This window comes from Lissotriton vulgaris, chromosome 2_1 (genome assembly GCF_964263255.1).
Source record: "Lissotriton vulgaris chromosome 2_1, aLisVul1.2, whole genome shotgun sequence".
Classification (NCBI taxonomy): domain Eukaryota; kingdom Metazoa; phylum Chordata; class Amphibia; order Caudata; family Salamandridae; genus Lissotriton; species Lissotriton vulgaris.
In genome coordinates this window covers 1177907009-1177925838 of record NC_141687.1, presented here as the reverse complement: position 1 = coordinate 1177925838, position 18830 = coordinate 1177907009, and the positions used below count along the sequence as shown (strand labels likewise).

The following is an 18830-nucleotide window of genomic DNA, read 5'->3' as shown; positions in this document are numbered from 1 at the left end:
CAACGTTAACAGCTTGGGGATGGAAAATACTATCCTTCCTAGGCATTGGCCTAGTCCTAGTATTCAGTTGCTGTCTGTGCCTACAGTGTGGGCCAGCGATCTGTGGACTGTGTGCCACTTCTTGCATTGAACATTCCAGTTTTCACTCAAAACGTAACCGAAAGAAAGAAGAACAAATGATGTTACAAGAACAGACCGATCGATTCATGAGGATCGATATTTCATGAAGGGTCCGTAGGGAACAAGGAGGGAATGAGGAAAATTAAATTTTGGCCATGTTGTGTTCCCTAGCGCGTACCCCACCGACTCCATGTACCAGCTTAAAGTGCATGTAACTTCCCTCCTGTGCCAGTTATGAAGACGCAAATACATTTGCGTCCACCGTCAACTTGTCCTCTTTCAGACGCACCATGAATGGATTATATAGTCCGTTCCTAAGTATGCTATGCCAACGTCTTTTTGTAGTACACTTTTCACTTTTTCCTGCTCTAGCCAGAGTAGGCCCTGAATTCCTGCCATCTGAACCTCTTTTGTGGCTCCTGGCTCTGCCCAGGCTACCTCTGTACTCATGAACTATGTCCTATATTCAGCGCGACCCCTCGCGCTCAGCTCAAGCCTGCTTTCTGCCAAGACTGACTATAACCTTCGAGTTATCTGTTCCGCTCCCCGAGAATACATTCCTGCCTACTAGATCCTGTAAACATCCTCTCCAGCTGCAGAGCCAAAAGGCCGATCTGTCTTAATACAAGTAATTCATAGCCTCCGTTGCCATGCTTCCATGGAAGGCCCCGTGCCCCCACGCTTCACATGTAGACACTCAGGCGCTTATACACGCATCCACAGTTAGCATAGAATAGCTTCTACCCTAGAGACCTTTCCGCCCAGATAGTATAGTTCCTAAACATCAGATATCAGATATGATAGAAGTACAAGTTGATCTGACATGCCAGACTTCTGTCTCTTCCCGTCAGTGTAAATGTCAAGACCCCTGCACCCCGTCAGTCACACGTCATACAGCTGCGCGCGCATCCAAGCTTCCGATTTCTGCTGACATTGCAACATTCTGTTAGCACCACCCCTTGGTGCCACCCACTTGCGTCACCTGTCAGTGACGTTTCTAGCACACACCTCTAGTTCACGCCTAGTTTACGCCTCTTGATGATGTATTGGTACCACGTGTATACTGTTATCTTGTCTTCTCTCAGCTGTTACGCCTCTCACATTGAAACTTATGATGTAAATCAAGTATATAAGCTATGTAATGTCAATAAACGAGAGCGCGCTCATCTATCCCTTCTGACACCCCTGCGGTGGTCAGAACATGATATCCTGATTCCTTTATGAGGAATAAAACCCTTAGAAACTCTAACACCACGGACTCTGTTTTCTTTCCTTCTGATTGAGTTATTATTGATTAAGTACTTACCTGCATAGAAATTAAGAGAGTAAATTAATTATTTACATCAGACCATTCCAAGAGCCTGTCCCACAGATTATCCTGACGCCGGACGCCTCTCTCCAGGGATGGGGAGCGCATGTACTCCATTACACTGTACAGGGACTATGGACACTACAGCAAAGGAAGATGCACATCAATGTGTTGGAACTGATGGCAATCTTCATGGCCTTGAAGGCGTTCAAAGTACATCTGTGCAACAAAGTCGTGTTGATCCGGACGGACAACATGACGGCCATGTACTACATCCAGAAGCAGGGAGGCACACACTCTCCACAGCTGTCTCATCTGGCTCAGAGCATGTGGAAGTGGGCCATTCAGAGGAAAATCTTCCTCATGGCAGAGCATCTCCCGGGCAAGGACAATCAGATGGCGGATCTGCTCAGCAGGCACAGCCATCAGATGCACGAGTGGGAGATACATCCATCAGTACTCCAACCGTACTTCCAAAGGTGGGGTCATCCAGAGATAGACCTGTTCGCCACAAAGGAGAACGCAAAATGCCAAAGCTTCGCCGCCAGATTCCCACACCCCCAATCACAGGGCAATGCGATGTGGATGAACTGGTCAGGCAAATTTGCGTACGCTTTTCCCCCAGCTCCTCTGATACCGCTGGTGGCACGCAAGCTCAGGCAGCACTCGATGACTCTCATCCTGGTTGCTCCAATGTGGGCTCGCCAACCATGGTACACCACGTTTCTAGAACTGTCCGTGGTACCGCATCAAAGGCTTCATCTCACTCCCAGCCTTCTGACGCAGAGCCATGGCGACATTCAGCACCCAGATCCGCAACAGCTCAACCTGGCGATCTGGCTCCTGAAGTCCTAGAGTTTGACTACCTCAATCTTCCTCCCGATTGCATGAACATCATTCGGGAGGCAAGGAAGCCCACTACCAGAGCTTGTTATGCGGCTAAATGGAAGAGGTTTGTCATCTACTGTGCTAACCACGATATTGACCCTCTAGATGCTTCCATTCAAAACATCATTTGCTATCTTTTCCACCTGTATCAATGCAATCTGGCATACTCTTCCATCCGCATTCACCTGTCTGCTATGGCAGCATACCTCCAGAATAGGCAACACCTGTCACTCTTCAAGGTCCCTGCTATCAAAGCCTTTCTGGAAGGACTCAAAAGGGTCATTCCACCAAGGACCCCACCAGCTCCAGAATGGAACCTCAATGTGGTTCTTACGAGACTGATGGGTCCTCCCTTTGAGCCACTGCACTCTTGTGAGCTTCAGTTTCTGACTTGGAAGGTTGCGTTCTTAGTAGCAATTACATCGCTACGGAGGGTTAGCGAGCTGCAGGCGCTCACCATCCAAGAACCTTACTTCCAGGTACATGCTAACAGGGTGGTGCTCCGCACTAACCCTAAATTCCTACCCAAAGTGGTATCCCAATTCCACTTAAACCAGACAATTGAATTGCCGGTGTTTTTCCAAAACCCGGAGACACTGGCGGAGCGCATGCTCCACACCCTTGATGTTAAGAGGGCCTTGATGTATTATGTAGACAGGACAAAGGATTTTCGCAAAACCAAGCAGCTTTTTGTTGCTTTTGCCACTCACCACAAGGGAAACGCTATCTCTAAAGCAGGGATTGCTAGGTGGATCGTAAAGTGCATTCAGATCTGTTACGCTAAAGCTAAGCGCACTCTCACTATCCCACTGAGGGCCCACTCCACCAGGAAGTTGGGGGCCTCAATGGCTTTCCTAGGTAACATTCCCTTAGAAGATATCTGTAGAGCAGCCACATGGTCTACCACACATACTTTCACTAAACACTACTGTGTAGACGTGCATTCCAAACAGCAGGCAGCTGTTGGTCAGGCTGTTCTAAAAACGCTTTTTCAGACTGCTGCAGCTGGCACGGGCGGCCGCAGATAATGGAGGGACTGCTATGTATTCTATGCACAGATATGAATTCAGCAGCCCACATGCCTCGAACTGCAAATGCTACTTACCAGTATGCATCTGTTCTTGGCATGTAGGGCTGCTGACATTCAAATCGCCCACCCTCCTCCCCGGCGCCTGTAGCAGCTGCAGAATTCATTCATATACATACATATGCTCATAGCATGGTCATCACTCACATTCTTCACTCCATCTCTGCCAATGGCTAAAAACAATCTGGGGATGGAGGCGATGCCCATGCGCACTGTAGTCCAGGGGAGGAGCCACCTATCTCGTGATACTTCGAAGACTCTTCCAGGACAACAATGTGCAATCATCCGGACCCAACACTAGGTGGCGATCTATGCACAGATATGAATGTCAGCAGCCCTACATGCCAAGAACAGATGCATACTGGTAAGTAGCATTTGCAGTACACTGTACAGGGGCTGATAAGGTGAACCAATGTCTAATTTGGTATGTACCTAAAGTACATGGATGTGAATTTAGAAAGAGAACAGCAGGCTGTGGGTCTGATTAGCAGGCCCACAGCCACATTATGTCGAAAACCAGTGAAACAAAAAGCAAAAATCTGGGGTGACCATAGGAAAGCTTACCCTCCTCTTCTACATACCCCCGCCCCCCCCCCCCCCCCCAACGCAGAGACATTAAACTTAACCTTGACCAGATACGTCTTCATGTTCTAAGTGGAAATACCTGGAGAGACCATCTGCATTGCCATGGTCAGTCCCTGGTCTGTGTTCCACTGTAAAGTCCATCCCCTGTAGAGAAATGTACCACCTGAGCAGTTTGGGATTCTCACCCTTCATCTGATTTAGCCACAAGAGGGGCTTATGGTCTGTCTGAATTAGGAAGTGAGTGCCAAACAAGTATGGTCTCAACTTCTTAAAGGCCCAAACCACAGCAAAGGCCTCCCTCTCAATGGCTGACCAACGTTTCTCTCTAGGGGTCAGACTTCTGCTAATGAAAGCAATGGGCTGGTTTTGACCATCTACATTAAGTTGTGAAAGCACAGCACCCACCCCCAACTCAGAACTCTTTGGAGTAGTCAGGACTCTTCAGGATAGGTGCAGAGCACATGGCCTTCTTCAGGTCATCAAATGCCTTTTGACAGCTAACTTTCCACTGAACCTTTTTTTGGCATCTTCTTGGATGTCAGATCATTCAATGGTGTCACAATGGACCCATAGTTCTTTACAAATTTCCTGTAATAACCAGTCAGACCCAAGAAGGCTCTGACTTGTGTCTGGGTAGTTGGAGGAGCCCAGTCCCGTATGGTCTGGATCTTGCTCTCCAATGGTTGAACCTGACCCCCACCTACTAGGTGGCCCAGGTACACAACCTTGCTCTGCCCTATCTGGCACTTGGTAGCCTTGATAGTCAGGCCTGCCTTTTGCAGGGCCTCCAGAACTTTCTTCAGGTGGATCAGGTGATCCTCAGAGATGGAGCTGAAGACAGCAATGTCATCTAGATATGCTGCACAAAAGTCATCCAACCCAGCAAGGACTTGATTCACCAACCTTTGGAAAGTGGCAGGTGCATTCTTCAAACCAAAGGGCATTACCACAAATTGATAATGTCCACTGGGGGTTGAGAATGCTGTTTTGGCTTTAGACTCCTCAGCTAACCTGATTTGCCAATAGCCAGCTGTCAAGTCAAATGTGCTCAGAAATTTGGCAGAAGGCAACTTATCTATTAGCTCATCTGCCCTTGGAATAGGTTGAGCATCTGTCCTAGTGACAGCATTGAGACCTCTATAGTCCACACAACATCTCATTTCTCTCTTTCCATCTTTGGTATGAGGTTTTGGCACAAGGACTACTGGGCTGGCCCATGGGCTCTCTGATGGCTCAATTACTCCAAGTTCAAGCATTTTCTGCACCTCAGCCTTTATACAATCCCTAACATGGTCAGGTTGCCTGTAGATGTTATTCTTCACAGGCAGACTGTCACCAGTGTCCACCTCATGGGTGCACCAGTTAGTTTGACTGGGTGTGAGAGAAAACATATGTCTATGAGCCTGCAACACTTGTCTGCAGTCCCATTGCTGTTGGTCAGTGAGGCTGCCTGCCAAGGCTACTCCATCCACTGAACCATCATCAGGGTTTTGGGATAACAAGTCTGGGAGAGGGTCACTCTCTTCCTCCTGGTCCCCATCTGTATCCATGAGTAAACCCATGTCTTCCCTGTCCACAAATGCTTTCAATCTGTTTACATGGAGATCCCTGTGGGGGCTCCTAGGAGTGCAAAGGTCCACCAAGTAGATGACCTCTCACTTTTTCTCCAGTATGGTGTGGGGTCCAGACCATTTGTCTTGGAGATATGCTGGGGCGACTGGCTCTAACACCCACACCTTCAGCCGTGGCTGGTACTCAGTCAGAACAGCCTTTTCGTCATGCCAAGCTTTCTGTAATTCTTGGCTGGCCTCCAGGTTTTTGGTTGCCTTCTCCATGTATTCAGCCATCCTGGAGTGGAGACCAAGTACATAGTCCACAACATCAAGTTTAGGCTTTTTGAGAGGTAACTCCCATCCTTCCTTCACAAGACACAATGGACCCCTTACAGGGTGGCCAAACAAAAGTTCAAAAGGGTTGTAGCCAACCCCCTTCTGTGGGACCTCTCTGTAAGCAAAGAGTAGGCAGGGTAAAATGATGTCCCATCTTCGCCTGAACTTTTCAGGTAACCCTTTTATCATTCCCTTTAGTGTCTTGTTGAACCTTTCAACAAGCCCATTCCACTGTGGATGGTAGGGTGTGGTAAACTTATAGTTCACTCCACACTCTTTCCACATTGCTTTCAAATATCCAGACATGAAGTTGGTACCTCTGTCCGAAAGTACCTCCTTTGGAAAGCCCACTCTGGAAAATACTGCCTGTATGGCCCTTGCCACAACAGGGGCTGTTGTGGTCCTCAGGGGAATTGCTTCTGGATACCTGGTGGCATGATCCACTACCACCAGTATAAATCTGTGCCCAGATGCTGTTTGGGGATCCATTGGTCCAACAATGTCTATCCCAACTCTTTCAAAGGGTACCCCCACCACAGGTAGTGGAATAAGGGGGGCCTTTGTGGTGCCACCTGATTTGCCACTGGCTTGGCAGGTGACACAGGAGCGACAAAACTCTTTGGTGTTTTCTGACATGTGAGGCCAGTGAAAGTGAGGTACAAGTCTTTCCCAAGTCTTGTTCTGGCCTACGTGTCCTGCTAGGGGAATTTCATGGGCCAAGGTGAGAAGGAAGCCCCTAAATTGCAGAGGTATAACCAACCTCCTGGTAGCACCAGGCGTGGTGTCTCTAGCCTCTGAATAAAGGAGCCGATCATCCCAATACACTCTATGGGTACCTTGAGCATTCACAGCAGCCTCAGCAGCAGCTTGTTGTCTGAGGGGTTCCGGAGAAGGGCAAGTTAACTGGGCCTGCCCCAGATCTGCCCTAGAGGGTCCCCCTGCCCCTAGAAACTCAACCTGATCAGGCTCAAGCACTTCAGAGACAGTATCCTCGTGGATCACAGAATCAGCCTCCTGTGAGGTCTGATCCTCAACCTGGGGCAAGTGGGAAGGCACTGCCTTAACCCTCTTGCTCTTCCTCTTGGGTTGTGGTTGGTCTATAGTTTCAAGATCCACCACAGGTTCAGGTGGGCACTTCTTGGCCTGGGACCTGGTTACAGCAAGGACATGTGCTGAAATTCCTAACATCTCTGCATGAGTCCTGCACTCCACTTCTGATCATAAAGAATTCTCTAGATCATTGCCCAAAAGACAGTCAACTGGGAGGTCTGCACTCACAACAACTTTCTTGAGGCCATTTACCCCTCCCCAGAAGAAGTTTACAACAGCCACACTATGTGTAGTAGTGGCACTGCTAGCGTTGCTCACTAGGTAATTCTCACCTAGTACAATTTGTCCAGGGTCCACAAAGTCAGGTGTCACCATAGTGACACTGGCACATGTGTCCCTGTAGGCCTGAGCCAGTTTCTCATTGATCAAAGGCGTCTGTCTATACTTGCCCAAAGTATTGGGACTCACAGTAGTGGGCATGGATATGTCCACCTCATAGAGCAGAACTGCCTGAGTAGGGATTCTGACTAGGCCAGACTACATCTCAGTACCCAGGGTTAACCCTACTATACCCTTTGGTTGTGTACCACCACTGCTGACTGTACTAGGGGGTGCAGGTGCATTAGGGGCTGCAGTGGTAGGGACTGGATTTTTCTTGGTGCATTCACTACCCCAGTGTGAAACTGATTTACAGGTATTGCACCAAGGTTTCTTTGGGCCATCATTCTTCTTCTTCTTGTTTCCATTCTGGGAACCACCCTCCTTATTAGAATTATTTTGGGGGCCTGAAGAAGACTTCTGGTCTTTTTCTTTCTTATCTCCACCCTTCTGGTCTGCCTTTTTCTGATCACCACCTTGGTTCTGGTTTTTCTGCTTAACCCTAGTTCTGACCCCTTTGTCTGCCTTCTTTCCCAATTCTTGGGGAGAGGTCAGATCTGAGTCAATCAGGTGTTGATGCAACAACTGGTTCTGGCAATTATTAAGGATCTGTTCTCTCATTATTAGCTTGTACAATCCTGTATAGTCTGAAACTTTACTTCCCAGTAACCAACCTTCCAAAGCCTTAGTGGCACAATCAACAAAGTCAGTCTAGTCCTTAGTCTGAGCTGTTTGGGTATCTCTGAACAACAACCTGCATTGCTCAGTGGTTAGGCCAAACCCATCAATAAGAGCACTCTTCAGGAAAGTGTAGTTTTTAGCATCCTCAGGTCTAACAGTGAGGAGCTTATCTCTCCCTTTCTCAGAAAAGGAGAGCCATAAGATTGCAGCCCACTGGTCCTGAGTAACCTGCTGTACCATACAGGCTCTCTCTCTCGAGAGCAGTTATCCACTTGTGGATGTCATCCCCATCTCTGTAGGGGGCACAATCTTGCTCAGGTTTCTATGATCATAGGACCTGTCTTTATCTCTAGGGATAATGCTGCTGCCACCAGTGGAATCTAATCCACACAATTTTTGCTCCCTTCCTAAAGCAAGTTTAGCTTGTCCCAGGGCTACCTCTTCCTTCTCTATCTGGAGTTGGACAGCTCTCATCCTAGCCTCATGTTCTCTTCTCTGGGGGGAAGTCATTCCCCTTTGAGAACCCCTTGAGGCATTAGAATGATTGGAGTCTCTGGAGGGAGATCTAATCCTTCTATTGCCATAGTTAAGTCAACTATTGGGCCTGAGCAGGTGGACACCTCCTCCATTCCCATGTAGGCTTAAGTTGGCCCGGTTCAGTATTCCAACTTGAACCTGGTCATCCCCCTTTGGTCATCTGCCTCATCTCCATCTCCATTGTCGTCTACCTCTGCAGGTTCAACTTCTGGGACATCAATGTTATCAGGGGGGTTTCCCTCTCCTACCTTACTTAAAGGACCTGAAGCAGATTCCTTCTCTAGATCAGCTTTCTCTAGGATTGCTATAAGGATAGGGATGGTGGGGTTGTGACCCCTTTTCAGCCCCCTTGAAGTACATAGGGCACTCAAATCCTTGTGGCTGAGTTTTTCATAACTGGATGGTGCCTTTGGCTGGTCACCCACAGGTAGAGAGCTTGATGCTTCACCTGTGCCAGGCATGACTAGTGAGGTGTAAGTGGTGCACTTACCTACACTAAGTGTTTTCCTACTGTAACCTTGCTAGTGAGTTGTAGTCAGGGAGTGCTACTCCCTTTTGTCTACAACTACTAAGTTCAGTAGAACTTAAGTATGCTAAGCTTTTGTTTTATATGTACCTATAGTACTTAATGTGATCTTTCAAATGATATAAAGATTGCAATGGTAGAACAGCAGCAAGCTCAAATCCCACCGCTGCCACCAATGTGAGAAGTTAGCCTGATGTATGATGTCCACAATTCTGTGGGCACCCTGTATCAGTCCAAACAATCCCTTATGGTGGTAGTTGTAAAGTCAACCTTATAGACAAGCTATCCTAGGGGTAGCATGGACTAAGCAGTCTCAGGCTAAACTCAAGAGGGCATGTGAAGCCAGCTGTTTTACCATATGCAATCTTGTAATATCAAATGAAAGGACACCACACAAGTTATATATTATAAAAATATATGTATTTATTACTAGAATAATCCTCTGTACTCTTTGAGTGCAGAGGCACAAGCGTTTAAACAAAAGCACAGTTAAACATTCAAAAGTTGCACAATTTTGGATAGGCCCGGTGGCTACTCAAACCATATACTAAAATAGTGGTATAAGTACCACCTCTTGAACAATGGTAAGGCCTAGGGCGTTGTGAATCGCCAGGACTACTCGGGACTAGCAGTGATGAAGTAGGGAGAGGCCCGCGGGACACGGGTGCAGTGCCTAAAGCACAAGCATATGCCAATGCAAAGTCAATGGCGCGTAAAAGTTAGAGTTGCTGCTTTGGAAGTCTTCCGACTGGAATAGAATTACCACACTTTAAACTAGGACACTAGATGTGTAAACCACCACAGGAGCACCTGTGTTAGTTTGTTACCTCACCCACAGGAAGCGGGTGCATAGGTGTCGAAGTGTGTCTGGTTTCGTCGTGGAGATCTATGGAGCCTGGAGATAAAGATGCTGCAGGCGGCCAGAAGAGAAGAGTCCGGTTGGATTCAAGGGAGGATGAAAGATGTAGAGTACCTGAAAGCAGAGGGGACAGAGTCTGGGTCACTAGCTAGTGACCAGGATGGATCCAGGAAGGAACCAGGCGATGTCGGGCGCAATCAGGTGGTTGTCGTGAAGCTTGACTCCGCTGCCACGTGGACTCTGGGGCATCGACGATGACCAGGAGTGGAGCACGAGCTGTCCCACGAAGGCTCTCGCTGTCGGCGGTGTCGGCTTCTGGATCGGAGCTAACAGACCTTGGCAAATGCAACCCACGCAGGATTCGAAGATCGCTTCTTACTCGGACCAGCAAGCTTCACGTCGCCTCCACGGGTCTCAGATTTGCTGGGACTGTGGATCGGGCTGTTAGAAGTCAGGGAAGCTGGGTCTTGTCGATCTCTGTCGCTCGAGTTCCGGCGGGAACTGCAACAAAGCAAACCATTGGGCGCTGGATGGTGCCAGTTTGCACAGGGTGGTCACTCCTTGACCACAAGGGAGATTCTTCAGTCTTCCACGTCGAGTGGGATGTCGAAGGGTCCAGAGTTCTGTATCAAAGTTTCGTTCAGGATAAACTAATGCTCCTGGGCACAGCTCCTACCTTTATTCCAAATCAAGGGGCTGGATTACCTGCTAGGTCCCTCCTATGAGTGGAACCCAGGAAGGGGGTGGTTACACCCCTTTCCCTTCATCCAGTTTCGCGCCAGAGCTGGGACTGGAGTATCCCAGCACCGGTTTGAACTGGACTATGCATGGGAAGCCTTGTGCTCCCCAGGCAGTGTCTAGTTTCATTCAACCCTCCCTGCTACAATCCACTATCTCCTGTCTGGGGTGGTGTAACACCTCCCTGTGACAGGAAACCAATTGTCCAGGCCTCCCCTGCCGGAGTTTCGGTCAGCAGCAGGAGGCCAGATTCGTGTATGTGGCAGCAGCATCCATTTTGTGATGCTGGGGCTTTGGTTAGATTTAACTGCGTTTAAGCAAAGTAACATGACTTCTCCCTCTAGAAGGGTAGAATGCTACCCCGTCTCCAACACTGGCAAGGGGGTAGTATTCCAAAGCGTATGACATCTTACACAACATGTTTTGATAAAGCCAAACCAAAGTTAGCAAGTAACTGTGAGGATTATAATGCACTTAAGAGTATATGGTATGGCAATATCCCGGAACAGCTAAGGGAGTTGGTCCCGACTGCTGCAGACAGGCTCAGCTCATGCTAGAGCACCATCTCACATAAAACCAAGCACTCTGCCTCCAGGATTGTTAAGGCCTGCCATAGGAGTGACTTATAGGTATGTATGTGTCCAGATATAGATTTAGATATAGGTATACTATATCTAAACAAACACGACCTTGCCCCAGCTGAGTGATCAGCCAGTTGTGTCAGTTTGGATTGCCAGCCAGGGGTGGCAAAAGATATGCTGCAGCCCCTGGTAGGCCTTGGATACACCTATGCCCTGTGTACCTATAGTACACTGTACAGGGGCTGATAAGGGGTCCCGTACCAAATTGGTGATGTACCTAAAGTACATGTATGTGAATTTAAAGAGAGAACAGCAGGCTGTGGGTCTGATTAGCAGGCCCACAACCACATTATGTCGAAAACCAGTGAAGCAAAAAGCAAAAATCTGGGGTGACCATAGGAAAGCAGACCCTACTCTCCTACACCTTCCCTTTTAGTACACATAGGACACCCCTATGATTGGTCCAAGGTACCCCTCTGGACTGGGTGTAGTGTTATATAAAAGGTAGGACATGTACTGGTGTGTGTGTGACATGTCCTGATAGTGAAATACAGCCAATTTCGTTTTTCACTATTGAAATGCTATCTTGCTCCCATAGGATAGAATGGGAGTTTATTTATAACATCTTATAAATATAACTTCCCATTGGGAAAAGATAGAGAAATACCATGTAGGCTCTCTGAACTCAGAATTTTATAAAACATCTTTTAGTAAAGATCATTTTTAAATTGTGTATTTGAATATGCCACTTTTAGAAAGTAGGTATTCTCTTGTTTTAACTATTCTGTGTGTCTCTACTTTTTGTGTATTGACTGTCTGGTTTTGGATTGACAGGGGCTGGAGAGGTGCATTCTCTCAGACAGTCACCAGGGGGGAGGGGGGTTGATGTGTGTCCTACTTTTCCAGAATGAGTCCGGGCTGGGCTGAATAAACCTGGGCTACATTCAGAGTAGGGGGGAGGAGTTCTCACTAGCACCTGAATAAGCCCTGTCTGCATTTAGAGTGGTGGGAGGAGATTTCATTGCACCTGAATAGGGCCTGTCTCCCTTGCACAATGCTGTCTCCCCCTCCTGCGGTCATGCTACACCAGTGAGGACAGAACTGGTTTGGACTGGGCTCAAAGCTCCTTTCACAAAGAGAACAAAGACATTTTGAGGTATAAGTATTAGACCTAAACCCCCTAAACCTTAGACTACTTCTGGAAGCATGAGGAACCTTTTCCAAGGAGAAGAGCTGGAGAAACTGTGGAGAAGTACTGCACCTTTGCTGTGTGTTTGGGGTTGGCCTACAGTCTCTGGTTCTGCCAAGGAAAGGTGAAGGATTGTGCTGTGTACTGTGTCCCCTGCTTGAAGATCTCCAAGGGCTTGAGTAGAGCTTGCCTCCTGTTATGAAGTCTCAGGGACAGAAAGACTTCACCCCCAGCTTCGCTGAACTTCCTTGCTGGGAGATCTGACCTGCCAAGAGGTGCCTGTGACTGTGTTGGGCCTCTGGGGGTTGTTTCTGCTGTTGGGAGCTGGAAAAGCAACGCAACTACAAGAAAATCTACGCATCGCTCTTGCAGCAAATTTTGCCGATGCAGCACTGCGGTGCAAGAAGAATCTCCGCTCTGCTGCAAGAACCGACACCTCGAGGGATCGCGGCTGAAGAAACTGACGCAGCGGCTCTCATAGTTTTCTATGGTCCCAGTTGTTTGAAACCTTTAAAAGTCATATTCTTAGTACATGTATGTTGGATGTTTGTCATTTTGGTCTTCTTGAGTTTAGATAGAGATACTTTATATTTCAAAACTGGTGTGTATCACTGTATTACTGTGTGTTTTGAGTACAAATACTTAACACATTGCCGTTGGGATAGGCTTGTTTGCTCGTGCCAAGCTACCCAGGGGGTGAGCAGCAGTTATCTAAAGTGTGCATCCCCCTTACCCTGACTGGAAGCAAGGGTCCCTATTTGGACAAGGTACCTACCTCTGCCAACTAGACACCACCATTTCTAACAGCAAAGGGTTAGGGCAATGACAAAATAAACTGTTTGTATTTGGAAACTATTTTAGAAACATTAAATGTTTGATTGATATTGGGGAAGTTCTATCCAGAGGTAAATAACCTAGATTTGGTTATTTGTTGTTACGCTGCATGAGAAGAAGTCTGTGATTGGTGCCAGAAATTCTTAATAAGTGTCTGCAAGATCGTAGAAGTCCTACGATATGCTTTTGAGTCACTTAGGTAGAAAAAGATGAACATTGAAATCAACGATCCTTCAATTGTTCAGTTGAAGGTTTGGAGGCTTTGAATAGGATGACAATGCGCTTCAGTCTGCTGACCTAAGTGCTACTTCATGTCGCTGTATGGAGTTTAACTCTGAGTCATAACAGTGGTGCCACTTTGAAGAGATGCCTAAAACCAGCATGTTACCCGCCTTTGCCAAGTTTTAAACTATTCACTTCTTTCTGAGGCTTACCATCAGCAAGAGGAGTTAATATTTTGACGTTGCCATCAACATCGTAGTTCTTTATTTGATTACTGTACTAATGTTTTTAATCAAAAGCATTCAAGGGCTGCCACCAGTGGTTTGCAGTGTTTACAAAATTCCTGAATAAATAGAGGATGAATGACGGTTAACCATATAAGATGGCCAAATATTACCATTGAAGAGTTCTGGTGACATCATAAACCATGACGCCAAATAGAGAGTGGTTTATAAGCCTGAGATGGCAGTATAGTACCTATCACATGTTACCTGTTACGTATTTTTCATACTAAGTTCAAATATAATAAAAAATACTTTATTTGGCATCAAAACAATACCATAAAAGTACAATTAAAAAAAAACATTCTCATTTCCCAATAAACAATTAAAATTATCACAGTAAAGCCAACCCGCACATACATATACAACATTTTTCCTATTAAAACCCCTTCTCATCTAATAATCTTATACCAGTGATTAAAACATGACCTGAGGTAGGAAAGAGGTGACATGACCGGATAACCAAAAGACACGTCCCAAAAAAAAAAAAACACCTCATAACAGGGAATACAATAAATACTTATTCGGTAATTACAGGTAAACACAGCCCCCCATTTCATTACTGCACCTTAAGCCTCCCAACGGTGATGTTATTCTAGTCACTCTTCGCCTCTACTAGTTATAAGTCGCATTGCCCTCCTTAAAAAGCTTACGGTACAGTGAAGATTTAAAACCTCAGTATATAGCTTCAAGAACAGTAGAACCACCTTCGCCTGTTTAAACCCTGCTTTTCTTAAAATGCCTTTTAAAAATAGCTTCCTGGGGTGCACATATTAAAGACAAAGTAAAACAAAGTGGAGGGTGTCCTGCGGAGACCGTTGGTCGCAGCCGCACGGGCCCTTCACCTCTATGCTTTTAACGTAACCTGTTGGCACCACTAGGCTATGATGTAGTAGGTTTAGCCTGAAGCGAGTCATTAAAAATCTGTCTTGGGGGTTGTGGATAAAAGACAGATAGGGTTCAATACCCAAGCAGGATTTGGTAAAAATGTGCGCTCTAACAGAACATTTATTCACCTCGCTGTCCTCCCTATGGGATGCCACATATTTCGGAAATTCCACCTTCACGTACGCCTTATCCCTAGGTACCAATTTTGTGGGGTGGTTGAAAAATCTGCACAACCCAAGGCTGACAGGGTTTCCCTGACATAATTCAGCCATGGGATGTTCCTCCCCTAGTCACGTGCAATACAGTCCATGAGAATCCCCTTAGTTAATGTAGCTTCTGGATTCGTCCAGATCTTAATCCAACAGGTGACAGGTTTTAGTGCTATCCTATCTCTGATATAACTGAAACCCAATTCTTCATGAATGATAGAGGACGGGATTCTCTGAGGGACTTTCAACAGTCTCCGCAGGTATTTATTCTCTTTAGTGTGGAGGGCTTGCGCATTAGTAAAGCCCCAAACTTCACTACCATACAATATTTTGGCGCAGCACATAGAATTGTAAAGTCTCAAAATTTGTTCCGGGGACCACCGACCCAACCTACGTGCAAAATTCATAATGGCGCCGTAACGGGTAGTTAAGGTACGACATTTCTCCTCTAACAGGGCTTTAAAACTAAGCCAGGTGTCAAATAAAATCCCCAGATAAGATAAAGTCTGGAGTTTTTCTAGACAATGTGCACCAATCATATATTTATATTTCTTTTTCTGCATTTCCCCCACCTCCATGACATAAGATTTAGAGAGGTTAGCGGACAGATCTAGACTCTCCATGAAACGGACAAAGCCGTCTATCAGACATTGTAGGCTACGGGGGATCCGCGCTAGTAGTACCGCGTCGTCTGCATATGGCAAGACTGGGACCCCTCTTTTTTTCTATCCTAGGCGAGTCCACCCCCAGGGCTTTTAGCGCCTCCTCCAGGCTGTTTATATACAGGGTGAATAAGAAAGGTGCCAAAATGCATCCCTGTCTTACTCCCCTGGAGCATGGGAATTGGTCAGTCATGCTCCCCTCCTCGTTGTATCTGATCTGGGCAAAGTGTTCCAGTGTAGTGCCCTTAATATGTAAACCAAGCCTGGGTCTACGGCAAGGTCCTCCAATAGCCCCCTCAGTTTTCTGCGGTTTACCCTGTCGAAAGCGGCCGTCAAGTCCATGAAAGCCAAGTACACTGTCACCGGCTCGCAACCGTGTACTTGTCTGTCAACAAATACAAATTGAGGCATTAATCAGCCGCTGAGCGTCCTAACCTAAACCCATACTGTGTGTCAATAATTATGCGATTTTCCTCCACCCAGTCCAATAATCTGTTAAGGATAGCCCTGCCTAAAACCTTTACTGTCACTTCAATAAGGGAGATAGGACGATAACACAATGGGCTATCCCTGTTTCCCTTTTTGTAAATAGGTACAATTGTGGCTGTGGACTAGGAAACGGGCATACCCGAGGTTTCTGCTGCGTTGATAACCCTTTTCAGTATAGGTGCCCACAAATCTTCTTGACTCAGGAAAAGATATGGGGGACCCCATCAGACCCGGGGGCCTATCTTCTTGTCAAACCACAATACTCTCCTTTATCTCACCCACTGAGAATGGTATGTGTTCCGCCATTTTACCCCCTTCTACAGGTGGTATAAATTCCTCTGTGATATCAAAATTGTATAGGCCATTAAAGTGCCCATACCAAGAATCCGGCATGATGTGGTTTGCTATTTTGGGTTTATTGGCGTCTTGAAAGCACGGTTCATTAATGACCTTCCAAAACGTGGTCATATTTTTAGACTCAACCGCTTCCCTCAGATTCTCCCATGCCTGGTGCTGTAAGGAGGTTTTACGTCGCTTTACGGCATCTTTATACAATCCCCGACATCTAGTAACCCTTTTCTTGTCCCTTGGGCCTGCTTTTAATGCTAGTTTCAATTCTTTCGCTGCAAGGGAGCAGTCGTGATCAAACCACCTATGATCCTCTCTTATTTTGTTGGTGGGTTTGGTCCTAAGTAAACTGTCAATGAGCTTAGTGACACCTTCAAAAGCTTTTACCAATTCAACTCCCGCCACCATGGGGCTCAAGCACTTCCGCACATACTGCTGATTATATGCCAGTAAGGCTTTGTAAAAGATATCTCCATCCACCTGAGTCCATCTAAGCCTCCTTCCTTGGTCCGATGCTGATAATGCACCGCTCTCTCCCCTTCTTGCCAGCTGCTTAATTGAGTATGGGTCCCCAAGTGACATAACTAAAGGGTTATGATCGCTGAAAATACTTCACTGAATCTGAAAGCCCAAAATCCCCCTCTTTAACGTATTGGAGACAAAAATAAAGTCGATAAAAGAGTCCCAGCCTCTACCTTTAAAGGTTGGGTGGACCAAACCATTCTCCCCTACTTTAATCAAATCTAGGGTGTATGTCCGGTCATATGTTCCTAAGACCTTATTTAATTCATTTCCCTCTCTAGTGTGCTCTATGTGCGGGCCCCCTTCCAAAGGGCAGGAAAATTAATCCCCCCTTCTAAGTTTTACATTTGGGCACAGGTGACAGTTGAAATCACCGAGCAACACCAACTGGTGTGCCCGTTCCCCCTAGTCGTGTAACCCTGCTAACCTACTCTCCAGATCTTTGAATCTTAGTGTAGGTTGACCCGTTAAAACATCTAAATAGGCCAAAAACATTTAATTTTACAGAGACCAAGATAATCAGACAATGGGGGAAGTTTGCACCCAATTCTTGGAATCCCAGATGATGACACTGGGCACATGATTGTGTATTGATGGGACACAAGCCATCCTGAGGTGGTTCTTGAGTACATTTTCTCTGTTTCTCTCTGTTTTCCTTGCTCTGCCTAATACATATCAGCACTTCGGGCTGTTAGTGCCTCTTTGCTTGGCTTTCGAGGTACGGTTTTCTGGTCCACGGATTCTATTACCTTTTGTGATTACTAGAATTAGGGGGATGGAATCCGTTTTGGACATTTAGCATTCCCTTAGCCCCCCCTTTTGGATATTTACATAGAATATTGCAACACATACGAGCAATAAAAAAAGACAGACAGGAGTTTTCCAATAGCCCACGATTTTTAGGTAGTGCCTAGCAGTAATGACGAGGGCTTGGATTCATTTTTGATAGACTCCATATGGAGAGAAATTAGGGGTGAAGATTGTTAAAAAGCACTTAGGAAATTATAGTCACGGTATATAATTGAACTCAATTCCAAAGCACATGTGGGTCTCAATATGGAGGAGAATCTCCATGCGCATCAAATCTTTCATTTCTCCCCCAGCCCCCTTACTAGTCGCTAGAGGTGATAGCTCAAACGACCGGAAGTGTATGTATTGAAATGTGCTTAACTGATACAAGATTGTATAATCAGATTATTCTGAACTTTCATAAAAAATGTGCAATATTGAAAGTAAATATGTGGAGTTATTTTAGTATTCCAGGCCCTGTGGCTAACCACACGCCAAGCACGACCAAAGACCGTGAACAGCTTGGAGTTGGCTGCCTGCGGAGATTTCAACAAAGGACCTGACTGCAATCTTGGCTCTGCAGCCAGCGCATACTAAGCATGATCAAATGCTGTGCGTAGCGTGGGGTTGGCTGCCTGCGGGGGAGGTGAGTTGACCAAGTTGCCAACCCCCTGCTGTTCACGGCCAAAGGCAGGGCACAGCGTGGCATTAACTGCCTGTGGGGGTTTCGATGTTATCAGTGATGTCCTAGAACATGTAATGATTTATGTAATGTGTGGTTATCAGAAGTGTATGGCAAGGCGCAAGTTATAGTTAGCGATGCTAACTATAACTGGTACAGTTCTGTCGGTTTGTTGTCCGGTCCCCTAACTATAACTTCTCTTTAACCTTTTTCAGTGAAGACACTTAGACACAAATAAACATGTAATGCAATTGAATTCATCTTGAAGAAGGACATTATTAAATCATCAAATGCAAATAAAATCTGATGTAATAAACACTGCACCTTTCATCAACAAGGACACAGAAGATGTGAACGCAGGCTAAATCCACTTCCGCACAATAATGTAACCCATTCCCAAAGAGATGTAGTGCACTAGAAAGCAACATACAAATTAGAGACTATCTATGATTGTGCAGCTCATGGTGACAAGTTAGCGGGTGCATTG

At 46.3% G+C, this 18830-nt stretch overlaps 1 protein-coding gene and 1 pseudogene across 2 annotated transcripts in view; one reads left to right on the top strand and one right to left on the bottom strand.

The window, feature by feature from the left end:
- ARHGAP32 (Rho GTPase activating protein 32) overlaps positions 1–18830 on the top strand; it is a 1359293-nt gene that overhangs the window by 363556 nt on the left and 976907 nt on the right. The window lies entirely within an intron of this gene.
- On the bottom strand, positions 6577–8497 carry LOC147731768 (uncharacterized; annotated as a pseudogene).